This window comes from Pseudophryne corroboree, chromosome 10, assembly GCF_028390025.1.
Source record: "Pseudophryne corroboree isolate aPseCor3 chromosome 10, aPseCor3.hap2, whole genome shotgun sequence".
NCBI classification, from domain to species: domain Eukaryota; kingdom Metazoa; phylum Chordata; class Amphibia; order Anura; family Myobatrachidae; genus Pseudophryne; species Pseudophryne corroboree.
In genome coordinates, this window is record NC_086453.1 from 302,784,076 (window position 1) to 302,809,644 (window position 25,569).

The 25,569-nt window shown below is 46.9% G+C and overlaps 1 long non-coding RNA gene across 1 annotated transcript in view; it reads right to left on the reverse strand.

Moving 5' to 3' along the window:
• LOC134965563 (uncharacterized) overlaps positions 1-21,098 on the reverse strand; it is a 28,722-nt gene extending 7,624 nt beyond the window's left edge. The window contains exon 1 of the long non-coding RNA XR_010188437.1: positions 20,706-21,098. This is a non-coding gene — a long non-coding RNA (uncharacterized LOC134965563). The remainder of the gene's footprint in view (positions 1-20,705) is intronic.
• Between the last annotated feature and the right edge of the window lie 4,471 nt (positions 21,099-25,569).

Below are 25,569 nucleotides of genomic sequence, written 5' to 3' on the forward strand. Positions count from 1 at the left end.
GTGACGTCAAACCAGGAACGACAAGCACTGAACTGATCGCACAGGCAGAGTAAGTCTGGAGCTACTCTAAAACTGCTAAGTAGTTTGTGAGCGCAATATTGCGAATACATCGGTCGCAATTTTAAGATGCTAAGATACACTCCCAGTAGGCGGCGGCTTAGCGTGTGTAACTCTGCTAAATTCGCCTTGCGACCGATCAACTCGGAATGAGGGCCTATATGTATCAACCTCAGTAATTGCACAGTAGTAATATAATATAAATGTGCATAGAATTACATTCAATTGATACCCTGCTTAAGAGAAATACCATCTTACTATTCTAAAAGGACACTGGGGGTCATTCCGAGTTGCTCGCTCGTTATATTTTTCTCGCAACGGAGCGATTAGTCGCTAAAGCGCATGCGCAATGTCCGCAGTGCGACTGCGCCAAGTAAATTTGCTATGCAGTTAGGTATTTTACTCATGGCATTACGAGGTTTTTTCTTCGTTCTGGTGATCGTAATGTGATTGACAGGAAGTGGGTGTTTCTGGGCGGAAACTGGCCGTTTTATGGGTGTGTGCGAAAAAACGCTACCGTTTCTGGGAAAAACGCGGGAGTGGCTGGAGAAACGGAGGAGTGTCTGGCCGAACGCTGGGTGTGTTTGTGACGTCAAACCAGGAACGAAACTGACTGAACTGATCGCAGATGCCGAGTAAGTGTGGAGCTACTCAGAAACTGCTAAGAAGTGTCTATACGCAATTCTGCTAATCTTTCGTTCGCAATTTTGATAAGCTAAGATTCACTCCCAGTAGGCGGCGGCTTAGCGTGTGCAAAGCTGCTAAAAGCAGCTTGCGAGCGAACAACTCGGAATGAGGGCCACTATTATATCAGCTGTAAACCTGGTCAGCAGTGTGCTGGGAAATATAATATATACGGAAATAATTCCAGATTCAGACGGGTTTATTCTAAACTGTCTTGTGCCAGTGGTTGTCTAAAGAGTACAGCAGTGCCTGTGGTGTAATGGTAGCATCTAGTTTACCTTCGTGGAGAGGACCTTTCCCATAACCCCCTGGGACCATGTCACAATCTATTTGGAATAGTAAAGTGTGGCGAGCGGAGCGAAACACCGAACCCGAAGCGTGGCGAGCGTCCAATGCTGCATAGAGAAATAAAAATTACCCCAAACGAACGGAGAATGAAGAAAGCATTTACAGTATTTGCTGAAAGGGCGGAAGTTCTCTCCTGCCCTCTCGTTTTGTCACTTCCAGGTCCTGAGCACGAAGGTTACATAGACACAACCGTGGTGTAATACATACAAATGTATCAGGTTTAGAAGTTTGTCTCACAGTATGTAACAAGCAGTTATTGTATCAATTGAAAGGGCAAGTTTTGTATCCACTATACTAGGAATCATAGTGCATAAGAGTCAACTATTCTCGCATTTATATGGGAGGCATTTGATATGCCTGCTGTTGGGATCCCGGCGCTCACCATACCGACGCCGGAATCCCGACAGCTGGCATACCGACAACTATTCTCCCTCTTGGGGTGAATACGACACCCCTGGAGGGAGAACCGTGCCCGCAAGGGGCTCTTTTGCGCTCACCCCACTGCCTGCATGGCGGCAGTCGGGATCTCCGGCACGGGGATGCTGGGCGCCGGGTCCTAAGTGCCGGCATAACATACTAAACCCCATTTATATAATGACTATTATTCATACATGTGTACGTCGATGAGTTTGTAGCCGATATACTGTACCAGCCTAATTGCATCCATTTCCAAGTTATATTTAATAATAGAAACAGTTTACATTAAAACATAAATTTTAGATCACAAGTGGAGAGAATATAATTAGTTTTTATTTTATCCTATATGATATTCCACCGAGAATACAGAGCAACTGCATAAAAGAAAGGAGAATAAGGCAAGAGAACACAGTGATGGCACATTCAAAAGATATTATTATTATTGCTTAAATTTCATATAAACAGGAGCCGAGTGCTGCAGGAGACTGTCACACTGCAGCACCCGGCTCCTGTCACTGCTGCGGGGCTGGCATTTTGGTGTCAAACCCCCCCCCCCCCCCGTGGGGGCCGCACCCCCCCCTTCCTCACTACCTTATAATGCCACTTGTCACCATCACCATCCTGTTGCACAGCGGATTACTGATGCCATTGTAGAGATGTGCCCTGTGGGCACAGTCCCCAGCGCTGGGTGCGTGGCGGCGGCGGGTGTCCGGTGCAGGGATTACCCTTTTCCCTGCACCGGACCAGAGGCTGCGGGGGCATTTGAATGTTGGCGCCCTCCGGGAGCCAATCGCGGCTCCCGGAGCGGCAGCCAATCGGAGAGGGGCGCGGCGAGCCAATCGGCGCTCACCGCATCATAGGCCCCGCCCCCGGCATCTAACGTCAGACGCCGGGCGGGAGCCTGAACTTAAGACCGCGCGCGGGAGCGCGAAGAGAGGAGACGCCGCGAGGAGGAGACGAGGGGAGGCCGCGCCGAAGAGCGGTGAAGAGGTCCTGAGGCCGCGGAAGAGGCCAGAATACGCCAGGCCCCTTGAAGAAGATGTCCAGCGGCGGCTGGACGTGGAGAAGAGACGGAGGCGCCGCTGGCCAGGACGGGTCAGCGGCAGAAGAGGGTGCCGGAGACCTCCGGATTAGGTGAGGCCTCAGTGAGGCTAACCTTCCCCCTCCCCTTTTCCTCCCTCGACCACCAGGTATTCGGGCGTTAGGCCCGTGGGCAGAGTCAGGCCCTTCCGGCCTGTGGGCATACAGTCGGGCCCTCCCGGCCCGTGGGCACAAGTGAGTCGAGCTCTCTGGGTCCAAGGCCACGCGCAGTCGGGGTTCCCCCCCGGCCCGTGGCCCAAGCACCCAGACCTGACCACACATTAATTAGGGGGTTCGGGCGTTAGGCCCAAGCCACCCTCTCCCAGCGCAGTAGGTGGGCACTAGGCCCGGGGGCACATCAGGCAATAGGCCTGTGAGACGTTAGAGGGCATTAGGCCCTAGGGTATTTTGGCCAGTTAGGGAATATAAGGTGACCCTGGGCACCAGGCCCAGGTCACCCCACGAGGGACGAGTTAGGCGGGCATTAGGCCCGTGGGTACAGTCGGGCCTCGGGTCCATGCGCAAATAGGGGGCGCTAGGCCCAGTGGATAATTGCCCCGGGGTGACTAAAGGTGGCGCGGGGCGCAAGGCCCAGGCTACCCTGAGGTATTTAGGTAGGCAGGCCTGAGGCCCACATAAGGGAAGTGTACAGGAGGTGGGCAGGCTGTGTGGCGCCCACCCTCTTTCAGCAGCAGGTAGGGATTTAAAGGGACAGTAACGTGTGTTCTTGTATTCCGATATTGTGATGTGTGTTGTTACCATGCAGGGCAAAGTTTCTGTTTGTTTAAGTTGTGCATAGTTGTGTTGCACCACTCACACGAGCTAGTTTGAGGGCTCTGTTTATGTAGCTAGTGTAGCTGACGCACACTAGGGTAGTTCTTGGCCCTGCACGGCTGTTTGTTTGTTTGCCTCCTTACAGGGACCTGTAAGTGGAGAAGATCGGAGTGCAAGACTTGTGACGGTGAGTAGCATCCGTGTATGTTTGTCCCTTTGCTGGGTGGCTGAGGCTTTGTGCCAGTGATGACCTTTCACCCAACCGGTGAAGGTCGCGGTCACCCCTGGGGTATCCCCTTTTCCAGTAGAAGAAGGGTTGATACCCACTTTAAGGTAAACTATTCTCTCCTCAGCTCGGTCGTCGGTCAGCTCCGAGAGGGAATCGCCGTGTCCGGATCCGATTGAAGATTGCCAGGTCCGTTGAAGGTTCCGATACCTGAAGGTGAGAGAGAGTGGCGCCTGGTGAGTACCGAGACTACACCTGCACGGCAGCAGGCACCACCACACGCGCAGCTGCACCTCTTACACCATGACAGCTATGTTAGGATGTGTCCATTTTCTGCCATCAAAGCATCTGGTTTTAGACGATTAGTTGAGGTCTTGTGTCTCCACTACCAAATTGCATCTCTGTTCTACTTTACCAGAATAGCAATTCCTCATCTGTATTGGGAAGTTAAATAACAATTATTCTTTGAGTACAAAAGGCCATTGTACCGGGATGCAGTCAATTTACCTCCAATCAAAATCCCGATGGTCGAAACCCCAACAGCAATTGACCGATGGTCAAAATCCCAATATGGACAAAATACCGACATTTAAAATACCGACAAAGTCAAAATACCGACAGGTCAAAATGCTGACATGAGTTTTTCATGATTTTTTTCATTGAAACTTATTTGTTCATACTTTACCATCCCAGTGGACCTGGAGGGGGAATATAATAGTGTGCCGAGCGCAGCGAGGCACCCTGCCCAAAGCATGGTGAGCGTAGCGAGCCATGCGAGGGGACGCGGTACACTTATATGGTGTCCATGTCGGCCTATGTCGACATACACACAAAAACAATGAAAACCGCATGTCGGTATTTTGACCTGTCGGCATTTTACATGTCGGTATTTTGACCGTGTCAGTATTTTGTCCATGTCGGGATTTTGTCCGTCGTTCAATTGCTGTCGGGATTTCGACCGTCGGGATTTTGATTGGAGGTATTTCATACCGATCCCATTGTACCAACTATACACTTAACTACAGATGTGTGGACAAGTGAAACATGTCAAACTAAAGATTACATGACTGTGACAGCCCGATGGGTGGGTGAATCGCCTTTAGGAGCAGCAGCAATATCTAACACATAATGCCAACTTATTTACAGACGGGCTACTCTCTGTATCACTGGCTTTAATAAGAGGCATATTGCTACAAATCTGTTGGAAAAATTTAGTGATGTCATAGCAAAATGGCTGACTGTCACGATCCGGGTATCTGGACGCCATTACTTACCCTTCAGATGCCTCCTAAGGCTGGCTCAGCGTTCCAGGTCCGGATCCCGCTGCTCCTGAGTTTCCACATGCAGAATGTCAGAGTGGTGATTTCATCAGCCGCGGCCTCCGCTGTGCCCGCGTGGTTAAATGTGCGCTTGTCAGTCTGGCGTCTCCTGTCTCCTGTGGCCGGCATCGCCATTACTGTTTCAATTCTCACATGGATTACAAACCAAACTTCCCTCCAAGTGTCTGCATGGGCGCAGCCATCTTGGATTTTGTCATCTGAGCATTTCCACCAATCTGCTGTCTGTATTGTTGATTTGCATAATTGCCTAGCCAACCCCTTCCTTGCTGCAGGTATAAGTAAGCTGTGCCTGAGCAAGGAAGGCGTCAGTGCTTTGGTTGTCTAACCTAGTTCCAGTTTGTCTCTCTCCTGTGGTTGTCTTCCAGGTTCCAGCTCCTGTCTCCAGACTTCTGCTATAGAGACCCGCACCAGCATTCCATCTGCGGTGTAGCCTGACTCTCCGATCCATTCTGGACTCACCTGTTTCCAGCTACAACATCACCTGCTTCCAGCTCAGCTTCCAGCAGTGTACAGCTTCTCTTAAAGGGCCGGTGTCCTTTCTGCAGTTTACCACTCTCCACCGGTATTATTATTTCACCGCTCTCAAACAATCACCTGCTTCCAGCCCAGCTTCCAGCAGTGTATAGCTTCTCTTAAAGGGCCGGTGTTCTTTTCTGCAGTTTACCACTCTCCACCGGAATTATTATTTCACCGCTCTCAAACTCCAAACTTCATTATTATTTCATCGCTCTCAAGTTCGTTTATTATTTAACTGGTTCCAGCCAGTATCCACTCCGTACCAACAACAGTCTGGTTCCAGCCAGTATCCACAGCAGCCGTTTTACCTTCAGCAGCCCAGCCTTTCCTGGAACATCAGCTGGTACGATCCTGGGTTCTCTCCATTGCTACAGTCAGGCCTGGTAAGGACTTTCCAACTAGAAGATTATAAGAACTGTCTCACACTACCAGTGCCTGTGGCCCTTGCCACCCTGTAGTACCCAGGAATTGTATTTATCCTCTGTTGACTTTTATGTTTCCTTTTACTGCTGCTGTGTTACGGAGTTTGTCATAATAAACATCATTGACTTTTATCCTGGTTGTCGTGGTCACGCCTTCGGGCAGTTATTCTACATGTTACTTACATGTCTAGGGGTCTGATACAACCTCCCAGGTTCCGTTACATCTCAGCCCCTACAACTGAGGCTGCCTCCCGTCAGCTCAGGCCCTCAGTTGTGACAGTAAGCACTGACCTAATGAATCCAGCCGGAGACCAGGATCAAGCGGCCAGGCCGATGCAAGAACTGGCAGCCCGACTTGAACATCAGGAGGCTGCACAGGGCCACATCATCCGCTGTCTCCAGGATCTCTCTACACGGCTGGATGGGATTCAAACGACCCTCCGTGGACCTGGCACGTCCGGTGCGTCCACTACAGTGACACCAGCTGTAACCCTACCCACCTTACCCATTTCCAGTCCACATCTTCATCTTCCAACGCCAGCAAAATTTGATGGATCTCCAAGGTTCTGCAGGGGATTTCTCAATCAATGTGAAATCCACTTTGAGCTTCTACCTGGCAATTTCTTCAGTGACCGTACCAAAATTGCCTATATCATCTCCCTTCTCAGTGGCTCAGCCCTTGACTGGGCATCACCTTTATGGGAGAAGTCTGATCCCCTGCTATCCTCCTATACTGACTTTGTAGCTACATTCAGGCGCATCTTCGACGAGCCAGGCCGGATAACATCTGCTTCATCTGAGATTCTCCGTTTACGCCAGGGAACACGTACTGTGGGACAGTATCTTATACAGTTTAAAATCCTGGCATCCGAACTGGCATGGAACGACGAGGCCCTGTATGCTGCATTCTGGCATGGCTTATCAGAACGCATCAAGGATGAGTTAGCTACCAGAGACTTGCCCTCTAAGTTGGATGGGCTAATTTCTCTTTGCACGAAGGTTGATCTACGTTTCAGAGAGAGAGCAACTGAGCGAGGAAGATCATCTACTCCTAAATCTTCTGCTCCTCCTCCTCATCAACCATCTCCATCCAAGGATGAGCCTATGCAAATTAGTCGTTCCCGTCTATCTCCCGCTGAGCGCCGAAGACGTCTCTCTGAGTCTCTCTGTCTCTACTGTGCAGCTCCGTCGCACACTATCAATGCCTGTCCCAAACGTCCGGGAAACTCCAGATCCTAGCTCGCCAAGGAGAGGGCCGGCTAGGAGTAATGATCTCCTCTCCATCTCCTCATGACTGTAACCTCCCAGTGTCGCTCCAAATTGCTCAACGTTACAGGAACGTCATTGCCCTCCTTGATTCCGGAGCAGCTGGGAATTTCATAACCGAAGCTTATGTTAAACGGTGGTCCCTACCCACCGAGAGACTGTCCTCGTCCATCTCTTTGACTGCCGTGGATGGCAGCAAGATTTTTGACACAGTCATTTCCTTAAGGACTCTTCCAGTTCGTCTGAGAGTGGGAGTTCTTCATTCTGAGTATATTTCTTTTTTAGTGATTCCAAGAGCCACACATCCAGTGGTTTTAGGCCTTCCATGGCTCCGTCTCCACAACCCATCAATTGACTGGACGACTACGCAAATACTGGCATGGGGTTCCTCCTGTGCTGAGACTTGTTTAACCAAAGTTCTTCCTGTTTGTTCTTCCTTCCCCAGGTCATCTGATGTTCCGCCTCCTCCATATCAAGACTTCACGGACGTGTTCAGTAAAGCCTCTGCTGATATCCTTCCTCCTCATAGAGAATGGGACTGCCCAATCGACCTCATTCCAGGGAAGGTTCCACCGCGAGGCCGAACTTATCCGTTGTCTCTGCCTGAGACACACTCCATGGAAGAGTACATCAAAGAGAACCTGGCGAAGGGTTTCATCCGACCATCATCTTCTCCAGCCGGCGCAGGCTTCTTCTTCGTTAAGAAGAAAGACGGTGGTCTGCGTCCGTGCATCGACTACAGAGGTCTGAACGACATTACCGTCAAGAACCGATACCCTTTACCCCTGATTACCGAGCTCTTTGATAGAGTTAGTGGTGCAACTATTTTCACAAAGCTGGACTTGAGGGGTGCCTATAATCTCATCCGAATCCGTGAGGGTGACGAGTGGAAGACCGCCTTTAACACCCGTGACGGACATTATGAGTACCTCGTCATGCCCTTCGGATTGAGCAACGCTCCAGCAGTCTTCCAGCACTTCGTGAATGAGATTTTCAGGGACATCTTGTACCGCCATGTCGTGGTTTATCTAGACGACATCCTCATCTTTGCTAATAATCTCGAAGATCATCGTTTCTGGGTAAAAGAGGTTCTTTCCCGTCTCCGTGTCAATCACCTCTATTGTAAATTGGAGAAGTGTGTGTTTGAAGTTAAAACCATTCCGTTTCTAGGTTACATTGTGTCCGGTTCCGGACTAGAGATGGATCCTGAGAAACTCCAAGCAATCCAGAATTGGCCTATACCCTTAAGCCTCAAAGGGGTCCAGAGGTTCTTAGGGTTCGCCAATTATTATAGAAAATTTATACGAGACTTTTCCACCATTGTGGCGCCTATCACTGCATTAACCAAGAAAGGTGCTAATCCGTCCAAGTGGTCCGAGGAAGCTACACAGGCCTTTCACCTTCTGAAGCAACGGTTCATCTCTGCACCAGTTCTGAAACAGCCCGACACCGACTCTCCTTTTATCTTAGAGGTAGATGCCTCCTCCGTTGGAGTAGGAGCAGTGTTATCCCAGAGGGCCAAAGATGGACATCTACATCCTTGCAGTTTCTTCTCCCGGAAGTTCTCCCCAGCTGAGCGCAACTATGCCATTGGCGATCAGGAGTTGCTAGCCATCAAGCTCGCTATGGAGGAGTGGAGATACCTGTTGGAGGGAGCTTCCCACTCAATCACCATACTTACCGACCACAAAAATCTTTTATATCTCAAAGGCGCACAATGTCTGAATCCTCGTCAGGCCAGATGGGCACTTTTCTTCTCTAGGTTTGACTTTAAACTCCAGTTCTGTCCGGGTTCTCAGAATCGTAAGGCCGATGCCCTTTCCCGCTCATGGGAGCAAGAAAATGAGTCCGAGTCTGCAGACAAGCATCCTATTATTAATCCGTTGGCATTCTCCACGGTAGGGATGGACTCTACGCCTCCACCAGGGAAAAGTTTTGTTAAGCCAGTTCTAAGGAAGAAGCTCATGCATTGGGCCCATGCTTCCCGTTTTGCTGGACATACAGGCATTCAGAAAACCCTTGAATTTATTTCTAGGTCCTACTGGTGGCCAACTCTGAAGGGCGTTATGGAATTTATTGCCTCCTGCCCAAAGTGTGCCCAACACAAAGTCTCCCGCCAGTCGCCTGCGGGGCAACTGGTTCCATTATCTGTTCCCCGTCGACCTTGGACCCATTTGTCGATGGACTTTGTTTCCGATCTACCTATCTGCAACAAGTTTAATACCATCTGGGTGGTAGTTGACCGGTTCACCAAGATGGCACATTTCATCCCTCTCACCGGTCTTCCGTCAGCTTCCAAGTTGGCTCAAGTGTTTATACAAGAGATCTTCCGACTTCACGGTCTTCCTGAAGAGATCATCTCGGATCGGGGAGTACAATTTGTAGCCAAATTTTGGCGAAGTTTGTGTCAAGCCCTCCAAGTCAAGTTAAAGTTTTCCACGGCTTACCATCCTCAGACCAATGGTCAAACCGAGAGGGTGAATCAGGACTTGGAGGCCTTCCTCCGTATATATGTGTCTTCCTCTCAAGATGACTGGGTTCAACTCCTTCCTTGGGCCGAGTTCAGCCACAACAATCAATACCATTCCTCATCTTCTTCTACACCATTCTTCATTAATTATGGATTCCACCCTAAAGTTCCAGAATTCCAACCGCTTCCCGCAACTTCTGTTCCAGCAGTGGATGTCACCTTGCGTCAGTTTTCAAATAACTGGAGGAACGTCCGCGCAGCCCTGCTTAAAGCCTCATTCAGGTATAAGAAGTTTGCCGATAGAAAGCGTAGAGCGGTTCCTGCTCTCAAGGTGGGTGATCGTGTGTTGCAGTCCACGAAGAATTTGAGGTTGAGAGTTCCCAGCATGAAATTTGCACCTCGCTACATCGGACCCTTCAAGATTGAACAAGTCATCAATCCTGTTGCCTACAGGTTACAGTTACCATCCTTCTTGAAAATACCCAGGACATTTCATGTTTCTTTGTTGAAACCGCTGATCCTGAATCGGTTTCATTCCGCACTTCCTCCAGCTCCCAAAGTTCAGACTCAACGGGGAGTCGAGTACGAGGTGGCCAAGATTTTGGACTCACGTTTCCGTTACGGTCAGTTACAATACCTCATTGACTGGAAGGGCTATGGTCCTGAAGAACGCTCTTGGACCAATGCCTCAGACGTCCATGCTCCTGCCTTGGTCCGAAATTTCCACGCAAAGTTTCCTTTAAAGCCTAAGAAGTGTCCTTGGGCCACTCCTAAAGGGGGGGGGTGTGCTGTCACGATCCGGGTATCTGGACGCCATTACTTACCCTTCAGATGCCTCCTAAGGCTGGCTCAGCGTTCCAGGTCCGGATCCCGCTGCTCCTGAGTTTCCACATGCAGAATGTCAGAGTGGTGATTTCATCAGCCGCGGCCTCCGCTGTGCCCGCGTGGTTAAATGTGCGCTTGTCAGTCTGGCGTCTCCTGTCTCCTGTGGCCGGCGTCGCCATTACTGTTTCAATTCTCACATGGATTACAAACCAAACTTCCCTCCAAGTGTCTGCATGGGCGCAGCCATCTTGGATTTTGTCATCTGAGCATTTCCACCAATCTGCTGTCTGTATTGTTGATTTGCATAATTGCCTAGCCAACCCCTTCCTTGCTGCAGGTATAAGTAAGCTGTGCCTGAGCAAGGAAGGCGTCAGTGCTTTGGTTGTCTAACCTAGTTCCAGTTTGTCTCTCTCCTGTGGTTGTCTTCCAGGTTCCAGCTCCTGTCTCCAGACTTCTGCTATAGAGACCCGCACCAGCATTCCATCTGCGGTGTAGCCTGACTCTCCGATCCATTCTGGACTCACCTGTTTCCAGCTACAACATCACCTGCTTCCAGCTCAGCTTCCAGCAGTGTACAGCTTCTCTTAAAGGGCCGGTGTCCTTTCTGCAGTTTACCACTCTCCACCGGTATTATTATTTCACCGCTCTCAAACAATCACCTGCTTCCAGCCCAGCTTCCAGCAGTGTATAGCTTCTCTTAAAGGGCCGGTGTCCTTTTCTGCAGTTTACCACTCTCCACCGGAATTATTATTTCACCGCTCTCAAACTCCAAACTTCATTATTATTTCATCGCTCTCAAGTTCGTTTATTATTTAACTGGTTCCAGCCAGTATCCACTCCGTACCAACAACAGTCTGGTTCCAGCCAGTATCCACAGCAGCCGTTTTACCTTCAGCAGCCCAGCCTTTCCTGGAACATCAGCTGGTACGATCCTGGGTTCTCTCCATTGCTACAGTCAGGCCTGGTAAGGACTTTCCAACTAGAAGATTATAAGAACTGTCTCACACTACCAGTGCCTGTGGCCCTTGCCACCCTGTAGTACCCAGGAATTGTATTTATCCTCTGTTGACTTTTATGTTTCCTTTTACTGCTGCTGTGTTACGGAGTTTGTCATAATAAACATCATTGACTTTTATCCTGGTTGTCGTGGTCACGCCTTCGGGCAGTTATTCTACATGTTACTTACATGTCTAGGGGTCTGATACAACCTCCCAGGTTCCGTTACATCTCAGCCCCTACAACTGAGGCTGCCTCCCGTCAGCTCAGGCCCTCAGTTGTGACACTGACCTTAAGACTCTCATCAGGATTTATCGTTTCTGATAATGCAAGTAACATTGTATGAGCATTACAAATGAGCAAATTTCAAAACGTACCATGTTTTTTGCATGCAATAAACTTGATGGTTCAGAGTTTCCTAAAACATGAATTGTGCATGAAGGACATACTGATTGTGGCTTGAAACATTTCTGCCCATTTTCGTCATTCAGCAACTGCATGTAAAAGAATGTAGTGGCTGCAAGAAAAGTTCTTTTTGCCATGCCACCAACTGAAGCAAGAGATAGTACCCAAGTGGAATCCCACCCTCTATATGCTTCAGTGACTGGAGGAACAGCAACAAGCTTTCCAAGCGTACATATCAGGGCATGAGATAGGGAAAAGTTTCCTTAGACCAGCACAGTAGAGAATAACTTTAGATTTTTGCAAGTTACTGAATCCATTTTAAATGGTAACCAATGAAGTGAGTTCAGACAGTGCCTGAGTCAGGTGATTCCCTTAATTAAACTACTGGAAAAGCAGCTAGTGAAGCTAAAGAAAAAGATTACATTAAATTATTCTGTTAAGTACTTTCAGATCAGGTTCTTTTTTCACTTCGCAAAGACAGAAGGGTTTGCAAAATCTTAACATTGGATCAATACATTTTGGCAACCATGCTTGGGAGTGATTGGCATTGGAAGCTACTACCAAAAAAAGTCTAAAAAATTATGTTCATTAAAAGTGATTAAAATTCTATGAGGAAGACCTTTGCTGCAATCACAACAGCTAATATTTTGTGGTAAAGATGAGGATATTAACAACAGTGAAGATGGTGAAGAGGATGATGATGATGAGTCTGACATGTTACAAAATTTGACAAATGGCTTTAAGCCCATTGGTATCTTGGTTTAACAAATCACAAAGATGTGGTCTTTTGCAGAGGCTCAAACAAACCAAGCACTTCAGCCACAAAAGTGGCGATTCCCGCAGCTGAAGTGCTTGGTTTGTTAAACTGTACATGTCCTTATGCCCTTTTTAATATACAACATAAGGGTGGATGGGGGGTGGGGGCAGGGACAATTACATTGTGTTCCGCTTTTTTCAATTTGGGCTGTATTTTTTGGTTGCATTGTTGATGGTTTCTGTCTCTCAAAGTTGATCCTTTACCCACTCATGCTTCTTATCATCCTATCTTGTGTGTGCGTGACTGGCAGCATATAACAAATAATAATAATAATAATAATAATAATAATAATAGTTTAATACTGATTTTTTGGGGGGGTCATTGTTGATGGTCTTCTATCTCTTGCAAGGCCATTTGAATCTATTGTATTGTCCAGACTCCTGATGCCTGTGATATACTGCATGCATCAGTTTGCAATTGCATTAGAATTTTTAAATCTCACATTTTGATTCTTGGATTTTAACAATTTGTTTCACATCTCAATTCTCTGATTACATTGTTTAATCAATATTTCCAGTCGGGCCTCTGATCTAGTTCTTGATTAATGAAAACATTCTTTCAGTGGGGTAGTTTAAAATACCCCGATAATGCTGCAGAGGGCATTTGCAGAGAAAGAGCTTGTCCCTGAATGTGATAATTGATAAATCAATGAGATGTACTCAATTATCACAATGCGAGTTTGACCTATTTAATCACTTGTCATCCACATCATCAGATGCAGATGGTGATAAATGTGGCTCTAAAGGTTTTTAATGTTTGGAAGTGTGGATTGAATTAAATGCTTTTTGAGGGGCACTCCCACTTTTTAAATCTTCAGAAACACTCCCATTGACTCTTACTTATTTATAAAGCTCTCTGAGTCTGTTTGTAATCGTACCTGTCTTGATGACCCCTCTGTGTCTGTCTCTTATTACCCACCCATCCCATCTGTTGTACCTTATATTTTTCCCATCTGCTCTCACAAGTCACTGTCCACTTCCTTCACCATCCTCACCTTCCACTCCCTTCCTCTTCATGTCTTTCTTTCCTCCTATTCGGCTCCATTGATAGGCAAGACTGGTAGCTGCCGATCAGAAGCAGTGGGTAACAAACAGGCTTGGCAGAAGGGTTTACTGTAAATGATTCACCTGTATATTATTTATTATACCTGTGCAAGTCTTCCAGTATCACCCCCCCCCAGAAAAAAAAAAGAAATAAAAAAATTCTAAATCAGCTTTTCTATGGCTGAACAAATGAATTCTGAACAAAAAAAAAAAACACTTTAATTTAAAAAAAATTATAATCGGATTATAGGTAATGTTGCTGTCTCTTTTATAGTAGGATGCCAATAATTGACACTCATCAAATTGTAATTTTTTTAGCATCTTTTGTTTTACTTTGTGTAAATCTTGGTGTAATGTTGTGATCATTGATATATTTTATGTTTCTTCTTTTCATCCATCTATGAATTCCATCAGCCAAAAAGAACCAAAATGTCAGTTTATTAGATCATTCCCACATGTGGTGCTACATTCAATAATGAATAATCCAGTTCCATAGAGATACCGTTTGTTCCACCTTGGTGCAGTACATCAAAGGATTCATTAAACAATGCTCGTTTATATTTGATGTGAACAGTGAACAGTCTGGAACCTTGGGGACAATTACTGATGAAATATTTAGAGTCTTTCTAAGTTGTTATAACTTAAACTTTATGGTCTACCACTATTTTTAAGCAATCCCAATTTTATTTTTTTAAAGTGGTTCTTAAAATACCTTCTTAGTGGAACAGCCTATACTTTTACAGTAACTTTTTTTCTAAGGTAATTCTCATGTTAATATGCACTATGCATTTAAATCACAGTGTTGCAATGGGATGCGGTCATGTGACTGGCACTTGGAATCCCGACGGTCACCATCCTGACGCCGGAATCCCAAGCGATCACAATGCCGCATGCCAGAATGCCGACACACAGGGTCTATTCCCACTCCTGGGTGTCCATAGAACCTGTGGCGTGCTCTGTTGCGCTTGCCCATCCCCTGCCGGCATTCTGCTGCCAGGATCCCGCAGGCGGTATGCTGACCAACCCGTTAACCCATCCCATGAACTCACCCTGCAAAATGAATAGCAACACACTTACAGTAGAGGCATATTGATCCCTACTTATGATTTTCCCTGATAATTACAATTAGGCCCCTGATTTTTAGGATCTAAAAAACTAAAATTTGTTTTTTTTAATCCATGTTTTAGGATTTTATAGGTGTCAAAATTTCAGTTTAGGAATTTATACTTTGTATGAAAACAAAACAAAACCATGCAACATATCATTATATTTGAAACACTGTGCCTTTATTACAGATGTGTCCTGCTTCTTCCTTAAAGCCTTTGTTCCCGCGATGCACTATTCCGGGGAAGGCTGCGATCCATTTGCAGCCACAGCTTTCCGATAGAAGCGAATGGATCGCAGGTGCATGTGTACACTTGCACCCACGAATCTCAGGAGCCGTCAGTCTCGTTGTGTACGCTACGCAGCAAGGCTGTACCATAACACATCTGTATATATTGATTACATATGAAAACTACTCATTCATCACATTTCCACAGTAAAATTGGGTTTGCATGCTAACCATAACCCCCTACCCTGGGTGGCGCCTAAACCTAACCCCCCCTTCCCCGGCCCTAACCCGTCCGCTATACGTACGGTTGGGATGCCAACTGTTGGGATTCCGGCATCAGTCTCCTGATGCTGTTGGGATTCCAGTGTCTGACGGGTGATGGGATTCTAGCGGTGATGTTCTGATCCTGACAGCTAGAATCTTAACCGCATCCCGTAAAATGATATAGTTTCAACTTAAGTAACAGAGGGGCAGATGTATTAATCTGGAGAAGGCATAAGGAAGTGATAAACCAGTGATAAGTGCAAGGTGATAAATGCACCAGCCAATCAGCTTCTAACTGTTAATTTACATATTGGAGCTGATTGGCTGGTGATTTTATCACCTTGCACTTATCACTATCACTTCTTTATGCCTTCTCCAGGTTAATACATATGCCCCAGAATTAGGTAATTTTAGGTACTAAAACCCGGAGTAGGTCATTTTAGGTGGTGCAGAAATGAAGTATGTTATTCCCTGGTATATAAAACATAAAAGGAAACTAACATTTTGAGTGTAATGGGGAAGGATTAGAGTAGGTTAGACACTATAACCGGGTGCATATAACCGGGTGATTTGTGCTCTGAAGAGGTATGTCATTAAACACGGGTACAGGGTGTGTGTTGTGGCCCCCCTAGACCCCTGGCTTGTATGCACCGCACATACTGCTCCCATTATAGATATGCCAGTGTACAATGGTCATTGTAATATAGTAGAACTGTTGTTTTCATGGCTTGCTTTTTAAAAAGGATTTGACATACCTCTAAATTAAACAAAATTCATTCCATAATTATAAGAGATGGAGAATCATAAAATGGAAAATTCTGTTTCTTTATAGATCCATTTTGAGTTTGTTTTCAAGGTAAGTCTCATAGTATAGCGCTAAATTATGGAACAGTAAAATCACAAATGAGTAAATTAGGGGGTTATTCAGAGATGGACGCAGATCTTACTTCGACAGCAAGACCTGCCTCCATCTACTCACATGCTGGGGGCCGCCCAGCACAGTACCAGGCCACCCAGCATGTGCGTGGTGCCGCACTACAATGTGCTCGCAATTTAATTGTGAACGCATCGATTATAGGTTAACCCCTGCCTGGCTGCACTAGCAGGTGGTCTGGCACCATTTGTTTTCTCAGAGCGGCTGCATGTGACATCACGCAGCCACCCTGAAAACGGTCTGGACCGCGTCCAAAAAATGCAGCGACGACATCCTTCCCCAAGGCCAACGCTGTCAATCACTTTGCGCATGCACACTATGGCCAGTACACGTACGCAGACCCCCTGAATCTGGCCACGGGCCCAGGTATGGGGTGGTGGTGGGGTGACGAAAAATGGGGAGACAGAGTTGTGACCCCTCAAAACCAAAATATTTACTGTGTGCGGCGCTGTGAAGGGGGTTGGAGGTGGGTGCAGGGTAGAATTTGCGAGTGCCTATGCCCCCTGCTAAGCACCTTTATATATAATATAATATAATATAATAATTAGTACCCCCTCTCGGCACCTCAGCTTTTGATAATTCTAATACATGTTGGGCAGCACCCAGTCTTTACAATGTATTGAAAAAAGAACGTCACTGTTATACCACGGGAATATTTCTGTAATTCCTGTGTTGATTTGGCAAAAAGAGAAAAATATTGGGAGAAGGAGTTACAAAATGTATTAGGGAGAGATTTATCAAATATTGTAGAGAGATAAAGCGGAGAGAGATAAAGTACCAAGCAGTCAGGAGCTGATTGGGTGGTACTACATCTGTATATACTTTATCTCTCCCCCCAAACTTTAATAAATCTCTCCCACAGTCTTTTTTTTTATTTTTTACAGCAACTAATTATTCTCTGTGCAAGAAACTCAGAACCCATTTACAAAGCTAAAACACATTGGAATGATGGTGCTGTACTGCTTTCTCCTGTTGTGCTTCCTCTCTGTGGCTCTAGGCCAGGGCTGGCCAAACCTGTCCTCGAGATCTACCAACAGTTCATGTTTTCCAGGCCTCCTGGAGATCTGTAGAATTGTCAGTTAGGAATGAATGCAGCACATCTTAATTAGTAATGACTACACCTGTGCACCAGCTAGGTGGTCTGGAAAATATGAACTGTTGGTAGATCTTGAGGACTGGTTTGGCCAGCTCTGCTCTAGGCTCTTCGTGGTCTTTATTTACTCTGGAACAAAACATCATGGATGTCATGCAATGAAAACAGCCAGACAGTCCTGCACATATCACCTAATTAGCAGGCACTCGGGTAATACAGCAGGTGGCATTATGGGCTGGGACAGTGGTGGTGCCTACAGGGCATTGCGCCTTGGGCGATGGCACCAGCTACACCATCCTCGCTGTGGCGCTGATCCATGATGTTGCCCCCCCCCCCCCCCCTCACGGCCTACTTCATTATTCTCATAGACCCTTGCCAAAACCCGGAGCTGTGTGGTACTTTGGAAGAGAGTATAGCACATGGAACAATAAAACTCTGCAAGTAAACCGCCATACCATACCTCACTAAAACACCATTTGACAATACTAAATATATATCTCTTCTATGGGGCTGCAGTTTTTTTTGTTAAATGAATATATAGGAGTCTATTTATTAATTAATATTTGTGGTGCACCCTCTGATTGTATCTTTTAGAGACTGCTACGAGCCCCCATTTTTGATTGCAAAAACAGAAACTTATGGGGACTGCTTATTTTTTACAGTTACCAAGCTCTGGAATATGAAATATTTATGGAGCTTGTCTTCTGTAGCTTACACCATGTTTAGATGTTGTTAGTCAATGTAGCCTAGGGCTACAGATTGCAGAAGGTACCGCAGCGGGCACTCACCACATGTGCAGTAGAGCACTTGGCTCCTGTAGGAGTAGTGAAGTCATCGCATTAGAGATCACTTCACTTCTAACACACCGCAGGGATGGGCATTTGGGCGATCTTTCATTTCATATTGCCGCGATAAGCGGCTATAACAAATTATAATTCTGGGGTCTAAAACCTGATAATAAATATGCCCCACAGTTTTCTACTATAGCAGAAAATCATAGCGGAACTAATAGAATTTGCAAGTTCTGACTACCAGCCTTAATTTATGTTAATAAAATCTAAACTCTATTATTCCTTTATTGTATACATTATAATTGCAGAGTATACCATTTTTTTAAATAAATGACACACAATTTCGATGACATCAATCTAAAATGTATTTTCTATACTGTTAAAATGTCCAGCCTACTGTAGCAGCACAATGATGCAGGTTTTCCCCGCTTTGACCAGGATACAGAACTACAAGTCCATCTGATAAGCGCCAATAGATTCTTTCATCCCAGCCGTTCTATTTGCTATTGTTATAAATTCACATTGTCTGAGAGATCTAGACTTTATTACAGCAGAGATTCTCAGGCTTGATAACACATCTTTTCCTCTCCGTAGCCTGTTTTGTATAGACGTGTCCTTGTAAGAGATCTGAACGCGCTGTTGATGAATCCTACATCCTAAACCTATGATTGATCTGCTGGAAAATGCTTTGTAACAATTTGTTTTCACCATTGTCAGTTTAATTTAGCACTTTATTGAAACTGGTTTTAACACCTGAAAAATGTAATATAAATTCAGTGCGGATAAACGTGCGAATGAAGGACACGTTTATTATTTCTATATAGTCATGCAATGTCTGCTACATATACAGTAAACTAAATGATCCCAAAACTGTTTACAAATTCACGTATTTATGGGGGAAATAAACCTGAAAATTGAAATGATCATATATGGAGCATGACGGTAGAATGCATTGCTCAGATTTCTTATTTTCTGCTGCAGTTCTATTAGAAACCAATGTGGGATAGAATATTTCTTCTCTGTCAGACCCAATGAGCGCCAGGTCCAGCTGACACAGCATCATGGCTAAAATGGGAATGTAGGTGGCATCCCGATAGCCCGCGGTAGGGTAAATGTTTTGGGGTCCACTTCTTTAAGTTACACAATGCCACAACACACTGTGGGGTCTATTCATGAAGCAGTGAAAAGAGTGAAGAAGTGAGCCCACTGCCGTATTTATAATGGTTGCAGTGTGTGCGGTGCACACGGGCCCCCCGGGGGGCCCACACCGCACACCCTGCACCCATTAATTGAAATACTCACCCACCGGAGTCCCACGGCGCAGCAGCAGCGCTGACAAAATCACTGGGAAAATGGCGCCATTTTCCCGGTGATTTGCAGATGTGCAGTAGGAAAATCACTGGGAAAATAGCTGCCGTGCCATTTTTCCGAAAATCTGTGCATGCACTGTAGACTCTGGGACATCGCTAGGGTCCCCTAGGGACCCTAGTGCCCAGAGCCTACACAGCTCTGCCGGCTAGAGAGAAGGGGGCCCAGCCGGAGCCTGCACACGGGCCTCCTCCTCTCTAGAAACGCAGCTGAGTGAGCCAGTGGAGAATTTGCCCATGGCAACCAATCAGCTGCTCCGTACAATTGAATAGTGTGCAGATTATAAATGTTACTTCAATGCTGATTGGTTGCCATGGGCAACTTCTCCACTGGCTCACTTCTCCACACTTTTCACTGCTTCATGAATAGACCCCTGTATCAGTGGTGAGCCCTACCCTCCGACTATGCAAGCAATGATGACACATTAATTATAAATGAGTATAAAAGGTGCCCCCCATATCTCGATATCAGCATTGCCTGTACATGATTATAGAATACCACCATTGTAGGGGTATGTACCGTGCTTACACCGATTCAAGCCAGGACTCATATATGCATGCTACTAACGGGATTTGCCATTGCAGCAGGTTCAGTTGTGGAAGCCACAGGCATTAGGTGGTGATGTCTGGCTGGTAAAGTGGTTTATTTGGTGTTTAGGCAAAACTGTCTTCTCTTGATGTGTAAGGACTGGTGTGTTTTTTATCATGGCACATTTGGTGGTGAGGGGTGCAGGAACAGGAGAGGTGGTAGAAATGGTATATGCAGAGTCAGAGGCAGAGCCAGAACTTTGTGGGCCCCTGTCACAATGCTTCTAGAGGGACACCTCTCCGCAGCAGTTGTTAATGTTATGCCCTAGAATATATCCTGAGTTCATTTTCTGAACCATAGTATAGCCTTTGTTAATGTTACACCCCATAGTACTGTAGTTCCCTAGTTTATTTTAAGAACCATAGTAGTGTCCTAGGTCACATTATGTTACATTGTAGGGCTTCAAGTACACATTCTACCACACAGTACCTCCAATTCACATCATGACATATAGGGGGGAATTCAAATGTTTGAAAAGTCGGTTGAGTGTCTGTTTTTTCCTGTCTATTAGATAGGAAAAAACAGACACCCTACTGACTTTTCAAACAATTGAATATCCCCCATAGTGTCCCCACTTCATATTGTGCCGCATTACAGCGCTCCAGTATGTATGTGTCACGATCCAGGTAATTCCTTATCAGTATTTACCTTCCAATTGCCTCCTGAGACTGTCCCAGTGTTCCAAGCCTGGATTCCATCTGCACTGTCTGTGTGCAGCACGCTGCATCTCTGTCTCTAATCTCTTTACTGTGATTCTGGCAGCATCAGGGTTAAGTTTCACATGCAAGTTACAAACAATCTTTCCCTCCAAAAGCTAACATGGGCGCAGCCATGTTTTCCTAATCACATGTTACCTTTCAGCCTATCAGCTGCACTCTGCTCTCAGCCTGATTACCCAGCAGCTGCACTCTGGTCTCTGGTTAATCAGCCAGCCAATCCCTGTTTCCCAGCTGGTATAAATATCTTGTTCCTGGGGTGGAAAGAGGTCAGTGCTTCAATTGTCTACAGTGATTCCAGTGTGCAGTTCTTCCATGGACTTTCTCTGCAGTACAGCCTGACTCTGCAGTGTCTACATTGCTCCCTGTGACTGGCAGTTACCTGAGACCGGCTTCCAGCTTCTAGCTTCCAGCGGTGCTCTGCCCTGCCAATAACCATCTGTGTTCCGCCATCGATTCCAAGTCTCCATCGGTGTTCCACCATCGATCCCAAGTTTCCATCGGTGTTCCGCCATCGATCCCCAGTAACCATCGGTGTTCCGCCATCGATCCCCAGTGACCATCGGTGTTCCGCCATCGATCCCCAGTAACCACCGGTGTTCCGCCATCGATCCCAAGTCTCCATCGGTGTTCCGCCATCGATCCCAAGTCTCCATCGGTGTTCCGCCATCGATCCCAAGTCTCCATCGGTGTTCCGCCATCGATCCCAAGTCACCATCGGTGTTCCGCCATCGATCCCAAGTCACCATCGGTGTTCCGCCATCGATCCCAAGTCACCATCGGTGTTCCGCCATCGATCCCAAGTCACCATCGGTGTTCCGTCATCGATCCCAAGTATTTATCTGAACTGTGATTCCTGTTACCTGTACCAAGTCATCAGTATTCCTCTGAACTGTGTTTAATAAACCTTTGAACTTTCCTTCGTTGTCTTGGTCACGCCTTCGGGCATTTGTTCTAAAGGTTCCCTGCATGTCTAAGAACCCTGTACTGCCTCCCAGGTACACATATACCTCAGCCCCTACAACTGAGGCTTCCCCCTGGTCAGCACCAGCCCTCAGTTGTGACAGTAAGCACTGACCTAATGGATCCGGCCGGAGACCAGGCCCAAGCGACTAGGCCGATGCAAGAACTTGCAGCCTGCCTTGAACGTCAGGCGGCTACACGGGGCCATGTGATTCTCTGTCTCCAGGACCTCTCCTCTTGGCTGGATGGAATACAAGTAACCCTCCGTGGTTCAGGGGCGTCCAGTGTGCTGACTGCAGTACCTTTGGTGGTATCCCCACCCACCACTCCTGTTTCTGCTCCTTGTCTCCATTTACCGACACCTGCCAAGTTTGATGGTTCCCCAAAAGCCTGTCGGGGTTTCCTAAATCAGTGTGAGATATATTTCGAGTTACAGCCTTGCAGTTTCCCAACTGACCGCACCAAGGTTGCTTACATCATCTCCCTCCTCAGTGGCTCCGCCCTCGATTGGGCATCACCTCTATGGGAGAATTCTGATGCCCTGCTCTCTTCATACACAGATTTCGTGGCAACCTTCAGGCGCATCTTTGACGAACCCTCAGCCTCCTCTGATATCCTCCGGCTACGTCAGGGGACACAAACAGTCAGTCAATGTCTGGTACAGTTCCAGATCCTAGTGTCTGAACTTTTCTGGAATGATGACGCTCTTTACTCAGCCCAAGAAAGGGCGTCTGTGTCTACAGCCCAAGAAGGGGTGTCTGTGTCTACAGCCCAAGAAGGGGCGTCTGTGTCTACAGCCCAAGAAGGGGCGTCTGTGTCTACAGCCCAAGAAGGGGCGTCTGTGTCTACAGACCAAGAAGGGACGTCTGTGTCTACAGCCCAAGTTGGGGCGTTCGTTTCTGCAACCCCAGGACGGGTATCCAATGTTCAAGCTCTAGTAGGGGCATATGAGTCTTCTCAAAAAGGAGAAAAATAAGAATTTACTTACCGATAATTCTATTTCTCGGAGTCCGTAGTGGATGCTGGGGTTCCTGAAAGGACCATGGGGAATAGCGGCTCCGCAGGAGACAGGGCACAAAAGTAAAGCTTTTACAGGTCAGGTGGTGTGTACTGGCTCCTCCCCCTATGACCCTCCTCCAGACTCCAGTTAGGTACTGTGCCCGGACGAGCGTACACAATAAGGGAGGATTTTGAATCCCGGGTAAGACTCATACCAGCCACACCAATCACACCGTACAACTTGTGATCTAAACCCAGTTAACAGTATGATAACAGAGGAGCCTCTGAAAGATGGCTTCCTAAACAATAACCCGAATTAGTTAACAATAACTATGTACAAGTATTGCAGATAATCCGCACTTGGGATGGGCGCCCAGCATCCACTACGGACTCCGAGAAATAGAATTATCGGTAAGTAAATTCTTATTTTCTCTATCGTCCTAAGTGGATGCTGGGGTTCCTGAAAGGACCATGGGGATTATACCAAAGCTCCCAAACGGGCAGGAGAGTGCGGATGACTCTGCAGCACCGAATGAGAGAACTCCAGGTCCTCCTTTGCCAGGGTATCAAATTTGTAAAAATTTACAAACGTGTTCTCCCCTGACCACGTAGCTGCTCGGCAGAGTTGTAATGCCGAGACCCCTCGGGCAGCCGCCCAAGATGAGCCCACCTTCCTTGCGGAATGGGCCTTAACAGATTTAGGCTGTGGCAGGCCTGCCACAGAATGTACAAGTTGAATTTTGTTACAAATCCAACGAGCAATCGACTGCTTAGAAGCAGGTGCACCCAACTTGTTGGGTGCATACAGTATAAACAGCGAGTCAGATTTTCTGACTCCAGCCGTCCTTTAAATGTATATTTTTAAGGCTCTGACAACGTCCAACAACTTGGAGTCCTTCAAGTCGTCTGTAGCCGCAGGCACTACAATAGGCTGGTTCAGGTGAAACGCTGATACCACCTTAGGGAGAAAATGCGGACGCGTCCGCAGCTCTGCCCTATGTCGAATGGAAAATTAAATAAGGGCTTTTATAAAACAAAGCCGCCAGTACAGATACTCTCCCGGCCGAAGCCAGGGCCAGTAACATAGTCACTTTCCATGTGAGATATTTCAAATCCACATTCTTTAGTGGTTCAAACCAATTGGATTTGAGGAAATCTAAAACTACATTTAGATCCCACGGTGCCACCTTAGGCACCACAGGAGGCTGTATATGCAGTACTCCTTTGATAAAAATCTGGACCTCAGGGACTGAGGCCAATTCTTTTTGGAAGAATATTGATAGGGCCGAAATTTGAACCTTAATAGATCCCAATTTGAGACCCATAGACAATCCTGATTGCAGGAAATGTAGGAAAACGACCCAGTTGAAATTCCTCCATCGGAGCACTCCGCTGCTCGCACCACGCAACATATTTTCGCCAAATACGGCGATAATGCTTCGCGGTGACTTCCTTCCTTGCCTTTATCAAGGTAGGAATGACTTCTTCTGGAATGCCTTTTCCTTTTAGGATCTGGCATTCAAACGCCATGCCGTCAAACGCAGCCGCGGTAATTCTTGAAAAAGACAAGTACCCTGCTGAAGCAGGTCCCTTCTCAGAAGTAGAGGCCACGGATCGTCCGTGACCATCTCTTGAAGTTCCGGGTACCAAGTCCTTCTTGGCCAATCCGGAGCCACTAGTCTTACTCCTCTTTGCCGTATAATCCTCAATACCTTTGGTATGAGAGGCAGAGGAGGAAACACATATACCGACTGGTACACCCAAGGTGTTACCAGCGCGTCCACAGCTATTGCCTGCGGATCTCTTGACCTGGCGCAATACCTGTCCAGTGTTTTGTTGAGGCGAGACGCCATCATGTCCACCATTGGTTTTACCCAACGGTTTAATAGCATGTGGAAAACTTCTGGATGAAGTCCCCACTCTCCCGGGTGAAGGTCGTGTCTGCTGAGGAAGTCTGCTTCCCAGTTGTCCACGCCCGGGATGAATACTGCTGACAGTGCTATCACGTGATTCTCCGCCCAGCGAAGGATCCTGGCAGCTTCTGCCATTGCCCTCCTGCTTCTTGTGCCGCCCTGTCTGTTTACATGGGCGACTGCCGTGATGTTGTCCGACTGGATCAACACCGGTCTTCCTTGAAGCAGAGGTTCCGCCTGGCTTAGAGCATTGTAGATTGCTCTTAGTTCCAGAATGCTTATGTGAAGAGACTTTTTCAGGCTCGACCACACTCCCTGGAAATTTCTTCCCTGTGTGACTGCTCCCCAGCCTCTCAGGCTGGCCTCCGTGGTCACCAGGATCCAATCCTGCATGCCGAATCTGCGGCCCTCCAATAGATGAGCCTCCTGCAACCACCACAGAAGGGATACCCTTGTCCTCGGCGACAGGGTTATCCGCAGGTGCATCTGAAGATGCGACCCTGACCATTTGTCCAACAGATCCCTTTGCATGGAATCTGCCGAAAGGGATTGCTTCGTAAGAAGCTACCATTTTTTCCCAGGACTCTTGTGCATTGATGTACAGACACCTTTCCTGGTTTTAGGAGGTTCCTGACCAGGTCAGATAACTCCTTGGCTTTTTCTTCGGGAAGAAAAACCTTTTTCTGAACTGTGTCCAGAATCATCCCCAGGAACAGCAGACGAGTTGTCGGCATTAATTGGGATTTTGGAATATTCAGAATCCATCCGTGCTGCTTTAGCACCTCTTGAGATAGTGCTAAACCCATCTCTAGCTGTTCTCTGGACCTTGCCCTTATTAGGAGATCGTCCAAGTATGGGATAATTAATACGCCTTTTCTTCGAAGAAGAAATATTATCTCGGCCATTACCTTTGTAAAGACC